Here is a 16,266-nt window from a genome sequence, read left to right as displayed (position 1 = left end):
GGGGAGGCGGGGACAGAGAAGAGAGTGCAGATGAACCTCAGTCCTCCTAACGATAAAGGAAGAGGGGACGTGATGCCCTAAGGTGAAGACCTCGACATACAGTATTGCAGACTTCAGGTCAAATCGCCCACACACTTGAGAAAAACTACAAACAACAGACAAATATCCTTGTCCCTAGAAAGCTACAAGGTTCCAGACTGACCCCAGACCATCTCAGCTTCTCATCTCCTATTTGATGCTTTTGAACTGTGGTGTTGGAGAAGACTCTTGACAGTCCCTTGGGCTGCAAGGAGATCCAACCAGTCAATCCTAAAGGAAATCAGTCCTGAATATTCATTGGAAGGACTGATGCTGAAGCTGAAACTCCAATACTTTGGCCACCCGATGCAAAGAGCTAACTCATTGGAAAAGACACTGATGTTGGGAAAGATTGAAGGTGGGAGGAGAAGGGGACGACGGAGGATAAGATGGTTGGATGGCACCACTGACTCGATGGACATGAGTTTGAGCAAGGTCTGGGAGTTGGTCAACGACAGGGAAGCCCTGTGTGCTGCACTCCATGGGGTCGCAAAGAGTCAGACATGACTGAGCGACTGAACTGAACTGATTTCTATGTAATACACAGCAGGTGGACCTCGCTCCTCTCTGGACTTTATCAGACTCTGGGGTCAAAAGTGTAAAAAGTTTAGTGGTGAGCGTGTGTGCATGTATATATGTGCATACACACACACACACATACACACCCTACATGTACACAAACACATCACACACATGTACTCCTTGCATGCATGCACGTATCCCAAGTTTGCTCATACTCTGAGGCGTGGTAGTGGTGGTGATTTAGTCACTAAGTCATGCCCAACTTTGCAACCCCATGAACTGTAGCCCACCAGGCTCCCCTATCCATGGGGATTCCCAGGCAAGAATACTGAGTGGGTGGCCATTTCTTTCTCCAGAGGATCTTCCCGATCCAGGGATCGAACTCATGTCTTCTGCACTGCAGGCAGATTCTGTGCCACTGAGCCACTAGGACCACAGCAAGCCTCCCTAACTCAGCTGCGTGGGCCTGGAACCCAGGTCCCCAGGCCATGTCTTTCTTCCAGCTCCTCCTTCACCTCCCTGGCTTTGTGTGAACCTGCCGTGTCCCCTCTGGGCCCAGGCTCTCAGCCAAGGCCCTCTGGCCATCCCTTAGTCAAGCCAGGCTAACAACATCCTCCCCAACTCCAGAAATGTGCATTGAAGGGATGGGATGTTCCATTCCCAACACAGGTGAGAAAAGTAACAAAAGACCGATCCCTCTTCGTCCTGGGCCTCCTATTCGGGATGACAAGAGGACCCGGCAGGCTCTGATCAAAGGAGGGGAGGAGTGTTCTTGGACCCCGAAAGGTGGCAGGAAGGGATGACAGGGCAAGATAGGTTCTTGAGTGGGAAGAGCTCATCTGACATTCAAAGCAGACACAGACGCAGGGGCACCAACACGCGACAGTTGGGGGGCTGTTGGTCGTGAGTCAGGGTCCTCGGTCTCTGGGGTGGTGTGGGACGCCCAACGAAGTCAAAGAGCTCCCTCCTGTCTGCAGGGCCTGAGTTTGCATCTGACTGCAGAGGGGAGGGTCCAGTGCCTCCCTGCCACCCAATCCATCCCTTATTTGAGATACACTGTCCACAAGTAAAAAGGGTTTGAGGACATTGTTGGGGGAGATAATATGGTGCAGTGGTCAGGAGATGTGGAATCTGGCCACCTCTGTTCAAATCCTGATTATGTGGCCTTAGTCGAGTCACTTAGCCTCTCTGAGCCTCAGCCTGCTTATTCATAAAATGAGGATAATAATAGCACTTTCATTTCAGTCCCTCAGTCGTGTCTGACTCTTTGTGAGCCCATGGACTGCAGCACGCCAGGTCTCCCTGTCCACCACCAACTCCCGGAGTTTACTCAAACTCATGTCCTTCAAGTCGGTGATGCCATCCAACCATCTCATCCTCTGTCATCCCCTTCTCCTTCCACCTTCAATCTTTCCCAGCATCAGGGTCTTTTCCAAGCAGTCAGCTCTTCAAATCAGGTGGCCAAAGTATTGGAGTTTCAGATTCAGCATCAGTCCTTCCAGTGAACACTCAGGACTGATCTCCTTTAGGATGGACTGGTTGGATCTCCTTGCAGTCCAAGGGACTGTCAAGAGTCTTCTCCAACACCACAGTTCAAAAGCATCAATTCTTCGGTGCTCAGCTTTCTTTACAGTCCAACTCTCAATATCCAGACATGACTACCGGAAAAGCCATAGCTTTGACTAGACGGACTTTGTTGGCAAAGTAATGTTGCTGCTTTTTAATATGTTGTCTAAGTTGGTCATAACTTTTCTTCCAAGGAGTAAGAATTTCTTTTAATTTCATGGCTGCAGTCACCATCCGCAGTGATTTTTTGGAGCCCCAAAAAAATAGTCTCTCACAGTTTCCATTGTTTCCCCACTGAGCGAATTTCACTTTCAATAGCACTTCAGTGTTCATATTAATTTGCCTCTTTACAAACACCCCAAAATCTAGTGACTTAGAATAACAGGGAACACTGTCTCTGGTCTCTTCTGGGGGCCCAGGACTTTGGGGACTGGCTTGGCTGGGCAGAACAGGTTCAGGGTACCTCTGGGGTCCATCTGCTATTGTCTGGGCTGCTGTCATCTCTGGACTGGCGAGCCAGCTTTCTGAGGAGGCTCAGGCACATACCTGCAAGTTGATGCTGGCTGGTGGTGGGAGGCATCAGTTCCTCCTGACCTGGGCCTCCCTGAAGGGCTGCTGGAGCATCCCCACACCATGGCATCTGGTCCCCCCAGAAATGACAATCGGGTGCGGAGTCAAGCAGCCTGAGAAGTTCTATCACCATCACTCCTGCCACACTCTGCTCCCCCAAGGAGAGTCACCCACGTTTACAAGGAGGGTGATCGGGGTCCATCTTTTGAAGGGAGGACTGTCAGAGAGTTGTGGGTGATGGAATGCCAGGAAGGAAGGAAATAGGGTGTTCTATGGAGAAGGCCAGCAAAGCTCCTGAGATGGGGTGATATGGGGAACCCTTTCTGAAAGACAGGAGGTAGCCAGTACAGGCAGACCTCAGAGATATTATGGGTCTGGTTCCAGGGCTCTATTGCTCAGTTGTGGGTGCTCTTTGTGACCCCCATGGACTGTTGACTGCCAAGCTCCTCTCTCCATGGAATTTTCCAGGTAAGATTACTGGAGTGGGTTGCCGTTTCATACTCCAGGGGATCTTCCCAGCTGAGGGATTGAAACCCCATCTTCTGCATCTCCTACATTAGCAGGTGCATTCTTTACCACTAGTGCCACCTGGGAAGTCCCATTTGGTTCCGGACCACTGCAATAAAGCAAATATTGCAATAAGTCTCACACATGTTCTGGTTACCCAGTGCATATAAGTTACGTTTACACTAGACTGTCGTGTACCAAGTGTGAAGTAGTCTATGTCTTCCAAAAAAAGCAATGTACATACTGTAATTAATGAAAAACTTTATTGATAAAAAATGCTAACCATCATCTGCTCCTTCAATGAGTCGTGATCTTTTTGCAATAGTGAGTGACATCAGAGATCACTGATCACAGATCATTATGACAAACATAATAATCATGAACAGTTTTGAAATTTTGTAAGAATTGTCAGATGTGACACAGAGGCCTGAAATGAGCAAATGCTACAGGAAAATGGTGCCAATAGACCTACTCAACACAGAGTGCCACAAACTTTCAAGTTGTAAAACACAATACCTGTGAGGTGTAAAACAAACAAAAAAAAAAATGAGATGTCTGTGATGGGGATAGTCAAGGGATGGGCATTCCAGGTAGATGGAACCATTAGCTCAAGGGTCTCATGGAGAGAGAAGGAGCTGGGCGGTTGCGGACCATCCGTGAGGTCAGGGTGCCTGAGAGCCAGTGAGGAAGAATGGGATGGGGGGTGAGACAGCATTTTCACCCGTCTTCCTGGTGGCACTCTTCCCTCGGACTTTATTTCTGGGTTTTCAAAGGCCCTGCCACTGGGTTTCCCCAGTGACAGAAGAACCGCCTCCTAAGGCAGGAGATGTAAGAGACGCAGGTTCGATCCCTGCGTGGTGAAGATCCCCTGGAGGCGGGCACAACAACCCACTCCAGTCTTCTTGCCTGGAGGATCCCACGGACAGAGGAGCCTGGCCGGCTATGGTTCATGGGGTCGCAAAGAGTCGGACACGGCTGAGCGCCTTAGCAGACCACTTAGGGCGCTCTCTCCGCTTGTTTCAGAGTGGCTCATTCAAGAGCAGAAAGGAGGGCAGAGGAACCAGGAGAGGGCAAGGCCATAGAGGACGAGACCAAGGCACCAGTTTAGAGCAGGCAGAGCGAGCCAAGGGCCGTGGGATGTGGCTGAACAGAGTCGGTCCTCCAAGGCCGCTGACCCCACCTGACCTGGGGGAGCAGAAAGCTGAGCTGAGAGACAACATGCTCCCCAGTCGTGAATGTGGACAGGTCACCTCTGGGCTGAGGGTTGAGGCTCAGATGGAGGCCAGGAGTCAGTGAGGGAGGAGGCTCAGACAGCGGTTCAGTTCTTGCCAACCCACGGCTGGAGGCCAGGTGACCTCTAAGCTTCCATTTTCTCACCTATAAAATCTCTAATCATCACCTCCTCCTTCGGTAAAATCGCTTATTACTTCAATTGTGCTGGAGCCGCTCCTCTGGCTCGCAAGATCTGCCTGGTAAATATTCAGGGAGTTTGCGAATCAGTTGTGAAACTGCTGAGAACCCTGAAATCAGCCATGGTGGGAGCGTTTACACCATGGAAATTAGCAAACGCTGCAAATCAAGGCTTTTCTCCACCCACTTCTCGCCACCTGCGTTCGTGTAAGTCGCTTCAGTCGAGTCTGACTCTGCAACCCCAGGGACTGAAGCCCACCAGGCTCCTCTGTCCATGGGATTCTCCAGGCAAGAGTACTGGAGTGGGTTGTCATGCCCTCCTCCAGGCGATCGTCCTGATCCAGGGATCGAACCCGTGTCTCTTATGTCTCCTGCTTTGGCAGGGAGGTTCTTCACCTCTAGTGCCACCTGGGAAGCCCCCTTCTCTTTGCAGTATTGGTTTATCTGCCTGCCACTGCACATGTTTTTGTTTTAAGAACGGAAGAAGAGGATAATATTTACAGCACACAGTAACTTCTGCCCAAACAGCAGCTATCAGTCTACACAAACCTCTCATCAATGCAGCCATTATGACCTCAGACACCTTTCAAGTCAAAAGACAGGAAAGTTAAGAGGCTTCTCTTATAGCTCAGTTGGGAAAGAATCTGCCTGCAATGCAGGAGACCCAGGTTCAATCGCTGGGCTGGGAAGATCCCCTGGAGGAAGGCATGGTAACCCACTCCAGTGTTCTTGCCTGGAGAATCCCATGGACAGAGGAGCCTGGTGGGCTGCAGTCCACGGGGTCGCAAGAGTCAGACACAACTTAGCGACTCAACTACCACCACCACCACAGGAAAGTTAGAAGACCTCCAGAAGTCTTGCTGAATCCACCTTGCAAGATTTCTGCCAGCAGCCACCTCTATGCTCCAGAGTGCCCCCTGCTCCAGACACCCACGTTCCTACCCTGTCAAGGATGTTGTGTCCCGGGGGCCTTAAGAGGAAAGACAAAGGTCAAAGTGAAAGCCGCTCAGTCGTCTCCGACTCTTTTTGACGTCATGGACTATACAGTCCATGGAATTCTCCAGGCCAGAATCCTGGAGTGGATAGCCTTTCCCTTCTCCAGGGGATCTTCCCAACCCAGGGATCAAACCCAGGTCTCCCACATTGCAGGCGGATTCTTTACCAGCTGAGCCACAGGGGAAGCCCAGCAACCTCCCCAAAACCCCCTCCACTTGGGCCACGTGAAGCATTGCCCCAAACCAAGCCAAGGTTCTTTGCTTCCCCTCCCCTACACCCTGCACCCACCCACACAGGACCTGGAAACTGCAACTTCCCAGCACCATGCCAGGCGGTCATTCACAGCCTGCGAACAATGGCAGGGGTGGAAAATCAACACCCAGTGTGGTCCCAAAAGCTGAGACTCTGGCGCCTTCTTGCTGCTGTTGCTTTAATCAGGAGTCATTTTCCAGGGGACACAGTTTGTGATAGAATTGGATGTCAGGTCAGATGACCTGGGCTAAAGCCAGCCAGGTGCAAGATGAGTAATGTCATGCCAGTCAAGGCCATTTGTCGCTTTTCCATAACCAGGAATGATTGTTTTGACAATAAGGGAGATTATCAGACTGTAATTTAGTGCTCATAATGGGCCAGATGGGGCTTTGGCATGGCAACTCACTCCAGGATTCTTGCCTGGAAAATCCTATGGACAGAGGAGCCTGATGGGCTATAGTCCATGAGGTCCCAAAGAGTTGGATATGACTGAGTGAATTTACTTTCTTTCTTTCTTTCTTTCTAATGGGCCAGACAGGGCTTGAGCATAGCAACCCACTCCAGTGTTCTTGCCTGGAGAATCCCACGGACAGAGGAGCCTGGCAGGCTACCATCTATGGGGTCGCAAGGAGTTGGACTCGACTGAAGCCACTTAGCAGGCACTCACGCTACTGGCAGACCCTCCCCTTGGTACTTTACCCTGGTGATGGCCACAGCGCAGGGCAGAAACGGCAGGTGCCAGCGGGCTCCCCACGCTCCCAAGCAGAGGATGGACAAAGATGCCAGTCCACCTCTGCAGGCTGGAGCCCCGGCCCCAGGCCGAGCCCCTGTCCATGTACACAGCCGCTGTCTTCTCCGAGGCCCCCAGCCAGCTCTGCTTCTGGGATATATTCTCAGACAGTGGGGTCCACGGCTCCCATGTTCTTTCCAGGGATGGCCTCATACTCCCTGTGTTATCACAAAACAAGGTCTAGCCTTTCATTTCTTTTTTTTTTAATCGTTCATTCATCGTTTTTTCCCATCTTAATTGAAGAATAATTGCTTTACAGTATTTACAGTTGGCCTCTGCCATACATCAGCGTGAATTGGCTACAGGCATACATGTGTCCCCTCGCTCTTTTTTTATCTTTTTTTTTAATTTATTTATTTTAATTGGAGGCTGATTCCTTTACAGTATTGTAGTGGTTTTTGCCATACAATGACATGAATCAGCCACGGGTGTACATGCGTTCCCCCTCCCCATCCCATCCCTTCAGGGTCATCCCAGTGCACCAGCCCTGAGCACCCTGCCTCATGCATCGAACCTGGACCAGACCTCCCTCCCATCTCTCTACCCAACCCATCCGTCCAGGTTGTCACAGAGCAAAGAGCTTTGGGTTCCCTGCATCATACATCAAACTCCCACTGGCTATCTATTTTACATATGACAGTTGTAAACTTAATACACACACACACACACACACACACACACACCACATAATGTATCTTTCAATGTCATTCTCTCAAATCATCACACCAACCTTTCATTTCTGACATGGACAGAAAATTATGTGTCATAGTGTTCATTTCCTCTGAGTCAGTTTATCTACATTTGTTCATTTCTAACGATATTCTGCCCAAGTCATAAAGGTGGCCAGCAGGCCCTGAGTCCAGAGCTAGGAGCTTGACAAGCCCATCGCACTAAATCCAGAGCTGAGCCACCGGCTTGGTTTCCAACCTGGAGAGTGGGGCACCACTCACCCAACCAAAAAGCCCGAAATAGCTCTGATCCAGAAGCCTCTCAATGAAACCAACCCCACTGACCACTTACATTCCATCTCACCGTCTACCGAGTGACCACTTAGAGCTCCTGAGTAAAGACTTCCATGAAGTCCACTGCAGGCAGGACGCATTCACCCAGGACAGAAGTTTTCAGGCGTCGATGACTCCCCCGGGGGCCAACAGGCGCCGAGTGAGAAGGGCCGGCGGGGGCAGGCAGCCTCCACTCAGCTCCCAGGCTGGCACCAGGTCCTCATCTCTGCCCCTCTTACCACGGGGTCAGGCCCCTTGGCGACACCCGCCACGCCGCTCATTCCAAGAGCAGGGATGCCAGGAGGCTGGGCCGCCTTTCCGGTCCAAGGCAGGAAGAAGAGACCTCTGTAGCTCTCGCAGTGAACTGCTCACCCTCTAAGCTGTAGGCAACTCAGTCCCTTCTTTTATTTAATTGCTGCTGGCAACCAGGGTGCACAGATTTGCATCTCTAAAGCCAGTGTGGGAGGTGGGAGGAATTTGTAGATTAGGATTGACGCATATACACTATAGAGGCTACGGAGAAAATAGATAGGACTTCCCTAGAGGCTCAGGGCTATATCTACCGGCCAAAGTAGGAGACACAAGTTCCATCCCTGGTTAGGAAAGATCCCCTGGGGAAGGAAATGGCAACCCGCTTCAGTGTTGTTTCCTAGGAAATTCTTGGACAGAGGGGCCTGGTGGATTTACAGTCCATGGGGTCACAAAGAGTTGGACATGATTTAGTGATTAGATGACTAGTGAGAACCTACTGTATAGCACAGGGAATTCTACTTAATTCTCTGTGGTGATTTAAATGGAGAAGAAAGTCCAAAAGGGAAGGGATATATGTACATGCATATGTATGACTGATTCACTTGCTGTGCAAGGAAACTAACACAACACTGAAAGGTAACTACTCCAATAAGAATTAATTTAAAAAGAAAGACAAATGACCAATAATTACTAAAAATAATTTTTTTTAAAAAACCTCTAAAGCAACAAACATTTTTTTTAAATAAAACCAGTGTGTTTATTTTTAAGAAAGCGTAGCTTCTTCCTGCTTTCTCTTTTGGTTTGCCTAAAAGAAAATAAAAGACTTTCAACTACAGATAAAAAGCTCCCAGGCAGTATTTGAAGATTTGCAGGACTTCGATAGCAAAGAAAAAAGTCTCAGAAAAGAGCTTTCTATCCCCAGGGCACTGCTTTTTCTTGCCTTCTTTGAGGGCCTTTGCTTGCGTGTTTGTCTACTTTTTTATTTTAGGGATACCACTGAACATGGGTATCTCAGAAATAAGGAACAAGGGACTATAAAAGTCAGCCAAGTTCCTTCTGATATTATTCCTCCTTTACTGTGATCTCTGTTCCTTCCAAGGCATTCGAAAATTCTATTTAGCTTGACTTTCAACCAACTAAGCCAGTGACAGGTTTATGAGGTTTCCAGGCGGGTCTCGTGTGGGTCTTTGAGGAATTAGACTTGCTTCTCAGGGAGACTTGTAGCCTGTACATCTGAGTGTTGAACACATTTTAGAACTGGCTAGCTTGTCACTTCACTACCTGTTGAGAAGCATCAGTTCTTCAGGAACCTTCAAAGCCCTAAGATACTTCATCTGCTCCATCCTAATGCCGTGTGGCTCAGGTGTGCTCACACATGCCAGCCTGTGGCCCTCAGCCATATAACCTTCTGCGCTGACACAGTGGCTACAGACCCAGGGATAGCCTCCAGAAAGGAAATCCCCTGCTCCCAACTCCAAAGGAAGAAATCCAGCTCTTCCCTTCACCATCGCACACGGCAAGAAAGGAACCACAATTAGCGGTGCTGACTTGAAAAAAAAAAAAAAATGCACAGCACGGCAGTTGCAAGTTAAGTTGTATTCGGGGAAAATGAGGACTATAGCCTGGGAGGCAGGATTTCAGATAACTCTGAGAAATTGCCCCAAAGAGGTAGGGGGGATGTTGGTATATCTGTGATTTTGGTGAAGGGGGAGTTTATGCAATCAAGCAAGTATTTTTGCAGAAGGTTTCTGCTCGTCACGAGGAGCAGATGTCACCATGAAGGAATTTAGTGCTTTTCTAGACATGAGGAGATGCACGAATTGGGCTTACAAAATCGGCTCCTGAAAATATTTAACTATCTGCCTGTTCTGCCAGTTTTTCCAGAGCACAGAGTGCCTCCTTTCTGCTCTGGGTATTAAAAATCAGCAGCTGCAGCAACAGATGATTTAACCCTTATAGAGGCAGATGGCAAGTGCCCATGGCAAGTGCCAATTTGTGGTTGAGAGGGGTGAGGTAAACGCCGGGATATCTCACCCCACAACACTCAGTCTTCCCTTGTGCACCTTCAATGGAACCTCACATACCCATTATATGGATGTGTAAACTGAGGCATGTGGTGGTCTTTAGCCTAGTCCCTTCTGCTACAGCACAGTTTCAAAGCAAACAAATCAGAACCACAGAAGATAAACACATAGTATGTTTCTTTTCATTTCAAACTTTCATTTTTTTTTTATTCAACAAAGTGACATTTATTGGGGGCTTATAAACTGCCAAGCACCAGAAAGACACATCAATCCAAAGCAGGGGCTTCGCAATATTGTGATCAGCTCTGTGTTTTGCTCACAAACAATGGCATTAGAAGATCCCTGATTTAAAAAAAAAAAAAAAAAAAAATAAGAGCTCCTACTTCTTCACAGACTTGTGGTCTCTTAAAAAGCCGTTTCATTTTGCTCCAGCCAGCAGCAGTGAAGACTTAGAATGCTTTGTCTTAGGATCCCAGAAGGCCTCCTTGCAGAGAAGCCTCTGAGGAATGGAATATTTCCTGCCAGATCAGTAAACAAAGGATGTCACAGTCATCAGAGATGGCAGTCCTTCAACCGTGAGCCCTGAGGGAACTCAGGGCTGAAAAGAATGCCTGCCATCCAGCAGTCATCAGATCGCAGCCCCTCCTTACCCTGTGCCCTGAGGAAACTCAGCAAGTGAAAATCCAGGATTCGGGCCCAGATGGGTGAGGTGTGTATCAAAGGAATGATTTCAATGAGCCCAGACTTTTGCATTTTCCCATACAGAGAAAAGTGCTAAATTAACCTTAATTTGATTCTTCTCTGGTGGCTCAGCTGGTAAAGAATCCACCTGCAATGCAGGAGACCTGAGTTCAATCCCTGGGTTGGGAAGGTCCCCTGGAGAAGGGAACGGCCACCCACTCCAGTATTCTGGCCTGGAGAATTCTATGGACTGTATAGTCCATGGGGTCGCAAAGAGTCAGACATATGAGCAACTTTCACTTACACTTTACTTCCCTAGAGGCTCAGCTGGTAAAGAATCCGCCCGCAATGCGGGAGACCTGGGTTCAATCCCTGGGTTGGGAAGATCCCCTGGAGAAGGGCAAGGCTACCCACTCCAGTATTCTGGCCTGGAGAATCCCATGGACAGAGGAGCCTGGTGGGCTACAGTCCCCGGGGTCGCAAAAAGTCGACACAACTGAGCAACTAACACTCACTTTTTCACTTTGATATATCTGCGTGCCTGCGTGCTAAATCACTACAGTTGTGTCTGACTCTATGTGACCCCATGGACTGAATTAGCAGGCAAGATTCTTTACCACTAGCGCCACCTGGGAAGCCCTGTGATATCTGGTTTTCCCTTAATTAACAGTAATCTTTTGATGTTCAGACTGCCTGCCCTTTGCCACAAAACTCCTACGTAACCTGGTTCCCCCTCTCAGTCCCCTCAAACCTATTCTCTCAGGGACACTTGAGATGCTGCCTCCTGGGCTTAACGTCCTAAAAATTCCCACCCAATAAAACATAACTCTCAGCTTCTAGGTTGTGAATATTTTCTAAGTCAACACCTCACTATCCTTTAAAAAAAAAAAAAAACATCACCAGGAATACTTCAGCATCTCCTGTAACCGCTTTGCCTGGGCCTTCCTTGCCCCAGAGGTTTTCTTCCTCTAGTAATGTCTATTTCACATGCAGAACTCAGAGGCTGGGCTTGCAGATGGCATCCCTGTTTAATTCTCCGCTGCTCACTGTGTCTTATCCCAGCTCCAGATGTTTTCAAACATTCCTGACAGCTACCTACAGGCATGGCAGGTCTGACCTCAGACCCCCACGAGGGAGCTCAGCTCCAAAGTCATTTAGTACAGGCTTCTGGGGTCCAGCCCTGTTCCCAATGCGATAAAACCAGGGCACCCCTAGGAGTGAAGGCAGGGACATCAGATGCTCAGAGGCCCAGGAGAGTGAGGACTCAGACTAGACTCCCGCTTTTCAATCCGAGGGTGCCCAGGATTCTTTGGGGATTGCCTGTGAAACCTTGCCGTGAGTGGTCCCTTGTTCTACCGTAAGAGACATGTCAAATGATGAGAAGTAGCCAGAGAAAGAAGAACAGACGGCCCTCTGGAATGCATTCTGCCTTAACGTTATCTGGATAGGTCTTCCCCAGCTTCCTGTCCAGAGTCCCCGTCCAGCATCAGGAGCTGAGCCAGGCCGAGAACTCCGAGTTCCGACCTGGGAACCAGGCAGACCGCCGTCCATCTCTCCAGACGCAGCCCTCTGTGTCTCTTTGGTTTAGGAAACTGGGACGCATCCTCGCTGGGGACCGGAACCCTGCCGCCCTCTGCAGTTGACCCCCGGCTGCCGCTTCCCCCGACGTGGTCCCTCTCCCATCGGAGACCCGCGGTTCCCGGGAAGAAGCGCACGTCTGCCCTCACTGTGCTGATTGCGGAGAACTAGGGGACAGCCACGATCACAGCTGTCACCCAAGCCGGGAAAGGCCTTTTGGGGCCCCAGCTGTTCACTCTGGTTGTTTCAGAGGTTCGAGCGTTGCGCTTCCGCGTTGAGGCCGCAGGAACCTCCCCCCACCCCGCAACCCGGGCGTGCGGAGGTGGGGGCCGCCCCCCTCCCCCACCCCAGCTGCACACCACGCGGGCATTTGCCGCTCCCTTGTGCGCCTTTGCACGGAGCCAGCCCCGCAGCCTTCACTCAGCTCAGGGAGTGCCTTCTCCGCCTCCTCCCCACCAGTTCTGACCCCTGGAAACCTGTATTTCTTTCTTTCGCTTCAGAAGTGCCTTGGGGTTTTCTTGCATTCTCAGCTCAAGAATCAGATTCCCTTCCAGGCAGAGGCAAAGCCTGACAGTTTCCCAGGGGCCCCTCAGTTCCTCGCAGCACGTGGGACCCTAAAGTCACAGATCTAGTGCTGCATCTCCTGGACCACGCTGGCCCGTTGAAGTGAAGGAGGCTTCTTCCTGCGGAAGCCTGTTGGGCTGTCTGGGGTCAGTGGGCTTGTTTCAACACACCTGGGGCCACCTAGCCAGGCTTCGGGGGACCGAAGCCTCGTGGGTTTCCAGGACTTACTGATGTTAGCATCGCTGCGTTCCGGCATCTCTGGTGAGCCAATAGCTGAGCTTCCGCCGTGGTGGGAGCAGCTTCTCTACTTCCACCCCCACCACACCCCCGCTCCTCCGGCTCCTGGCTTTGCTCTCCACTCCTTTCTCCTCCTTGAGTGCTTCCTGTCGCTTCCTTCTCTCTGCAACCCGCTCAGCTTTTGTTGCCACCCGTGACTTCTCTCTGTTTGAGTTTTAATCATCGGTTGTGTAGGATGGTTGATACGAGAGATGGAAAGAATTTATTCACTCTCTAGTATGTTTGAGTGCCTGCTGTTAAATGTTGAGAAAAGGGTGTTGAATTAGGTGATGCTCTCCCTGCTCTTTTTCTATTTCAGGTGCTATGACTATGAATTTTCTTTTCTACGATGTTGGTAGGGTGTTACATAGGGCTTCCCTGGTGATTCTAGTAAAAAAAAATTCCACCTGTCAAGGCAGCAGGCATAGGTTTGATCCCTGAGCTTGAGAAGATCCCCTGGAGAAGGAAATGGCAACCCACTCCAGTGTTCTTGCCTGGAAAATCTCGTGGATGGAGGAGCCTGGCGGGCTACAGTCCATGAGTTTGCAAAGGGTCAGACATGATTTAGTGACTAAACAACAACGCTGACTTCTCTAGCAGGCTCACTTTCAGCCTTCCATGGAGAGAAGGACTGGGTGACCAGCCGCCGTCCTGTAGCGTCATCTCCTAATGGGCGAAGCTCCGTGTCAGGTCATCCATTGACGGGTCGTCAGTCTAGAGCAGCTGCCTCTGCAATCAGGTGTCCACCTCTGGTCCAGTTAGCCGGGAGCAGGGTAGCAGGCCCTCTTGGAATGAATCAGAGCAGCTTGCGGAGGAAAACCCCTCCAAAGGGGCCACAGATGTGGTCGGCTCCGGAGTCTGAGGTCTCATGAGGACACCGAGCGGCATGCCTTGCAGTGAATGCTTTTCCGCTTCCAACCTGGTGAATAACAGGTCCTTGAGATTCTGGAGGGCTCTTCTTTTATCGACATCATTTTCAGTAGCCATTGAAGGCTCAATTGAATTTGCAAATGAACAGGATTACTGTCCCTGGTGGATAGACTCCACTGCTACCCGTTCTTCAGCTGTCCTAATTCACTCTTTTGAATTGGATGCCTTCTGTTCACACAATGGAAAATCTTGCTTCCCTCTCTCTTTCCTTCCCTCATTCATTTACTAAGAATGTACTGAGAGATGACCGTCTATCAAGTGTTGCTCTAGTGCCTGAGGATACAGAAATTTTAAAAAAAAAAATTGTTCCTGTTTTCAAAGACCTTCTAACAGTAAAAGAGTTCACAGTAGTACATGGATTTACGAAATGTTCATTTTTCCACATTATTCTTCCGTTTGGGAAGAAGTGTTTTAGAAGATGCCGCCATCACACTTTTAAACTCAGTACACAGAAGCTGAGCTGCTTACCATCAAGAGCCTTCTGTGGCATCATAAACAGTACATTTAAAGAGGAGCCCATCCTGGGAGTTGAAACGCCTCTGGACAGCTGGACTCCTTCCCCGCAGCCCCTCAGTCCACTGGGTCTGCTAAGCACAGAGGTTTCTCACGCTTCTTGCTACTCCTGGCAAGTGCAAACTCACTCCAAACCAGGAGTGTCCAGCCTTGCACTTGACTCCCAGAGGGGTCCAATGCGTAAGTGTGAATAGACAGGTGACCCCCACAACAACGTGTCCCACTTCCGGGCTCCCGCCCTGGGCCCCACGTCCTCACGGGGACAGGGGGAAGCGAGGCTGCGCTCTCTACCTCTTCAGCAGGCAGCACCCTACACGGCCTCCCAAGAAACACCCTGCAGGCCAGGACTCACGCTACAGCTGCATCACGAATTATTTTAGGTGCAGAGAATTCCAGTGAGAGACTGGGCCTTTAGCAAACGCCCATGAGACTGAAGTCAAAGGCCATCGCATCCTCCTGTACATCCAGCTCTCTCCACTGTCTCTTGGATTTGTTTAAGTGCCCGCTCCGCAAAAGACAATTCCTTCAGGGTGTTCAAAAATGTCGTCTGCTCCTTTCCTTAGTGCTTCTTCAAAAGGGCACCATGAAACACAAATATAAGCAGGGTTCTCTTATTTCCAAGGCTTTCTTGTTGGTGTCATTAATTCCATTAACCTTAAGCTCTGTTCAATGTTATGTGACAGCCTGGATGGGATGGCAGTCTGGGGGGGAACGGATACATGTATATGCATGGCTGAGTCCCTCTCCCTGATACTATCACGACACTGTTAATCAGCTATACTGTAGTATCAAATAAAAAACCTTAGTTGCTAAGTTGTGTCCTATTCTTTGAGACCCCGTGGACTATAGCCCACCAGGCTCCTTTGTCCATAGATTTCTCCAAGCAAGAATACTGGAGTGGGTAGCCATTCCCTTCTCCAGGGGATCTTCCTGACCCAGGGATTGAACCTGGGTCTCCCACATTTGGAGACAGATTCTTTACCTTCTGAACCACCCCGAAAGCCCATTAAATAAAAATTTTTTTTTATTAACTAAGAGCAAAATTTAAAAATTTAGAAATACAGAAGTAACATTTAACATAACTTTCAAATTTTATCATAAGTACCTAAATCATGGTCAGGGCTAATATTCAAAAAAATCATCATGTAGCAATTATTTCACCTGACTTCTTTCACTCCAATTTTAAAATATAAGGAAGACTTAAAATGCAGTACTCTCACTTCCACTGTATAATGTAAAACATCAAAAGAAAAGAAATAGGAATTTAGAAATTCATCATATTGCAAACAGTAGGGGAAAGGTGGTTATTTACTTCTGAATTTGTGGTTATGTCCAAAATAAAACAATATATTTTTTTTTTTTTTGCTCTGGCAAAAAAAAGTTATTAATCCTAAACCCATAACAAGGGCTTTTGTGAGTATGTAGCAAGATCACAGGTTCAGGCACATTCCTGGTTCTTATCAACCGTAGTTTCTAATAAACTACAGCACTGATGTAGGCTTCTGCGTTCTGTTGCCAGTAAAACAGCAAGCTTTTTTAAAACACATCAATCCAAAAACTTTATCCCACAGATAAAAGGTTCAGCTCTGTGACTTTGTATCCCAGCCTCTTCCTCTGATAAGATAATGTCCTACTGATCATCAATGTGAGAAGATTTCAAACCATCATCGCTTAGTGACTGAACAACAAGGGCCACAAGGTGAGGGTCCACTGCCCTTTGACGTTGTCATTTACTCCCCAGCGGTTGGTTTGCCCT

At 49.1% G+C, this 16,266-nt stretch overlaps 1 protein-coding gene across 2 annotated transcripts in view; it reads left to right on the top strand.

Annotated features, from left to right (window-relative positions):
* Positions 1 to 16,266, top strand: part of KCNJ6 (potassium inwardly rectifying channel subfamily J member 6) — a 330,242-nt gene that overhangs the window by 172,638 nt on the left and 141,338 nt on the right. The gene's annotated exons all lie outside the window — the stretch shown is intronic.

The sequence above is a fragment of the Odocoileus virginianus genome, chromosome 4 (genome assembly GCF_023699985.2).
Source record: "Odocoileus virginianus isolate 20LAN1187 ecotype Illinois chromosome 4, Ovbor_1.2, whole genome shotgun sequence".
NCBI lineage: Eukaryota > Metazoa > Chordata > Mammalia > Artiodactyla > Cervidae > Odocoileus > Odocoileus virginianus.
The sequence above is the reverse complement of the archived record's forward strand: the minus strand, read 5'-3'. Positions and strand labels throughout refer to the sequence as shown.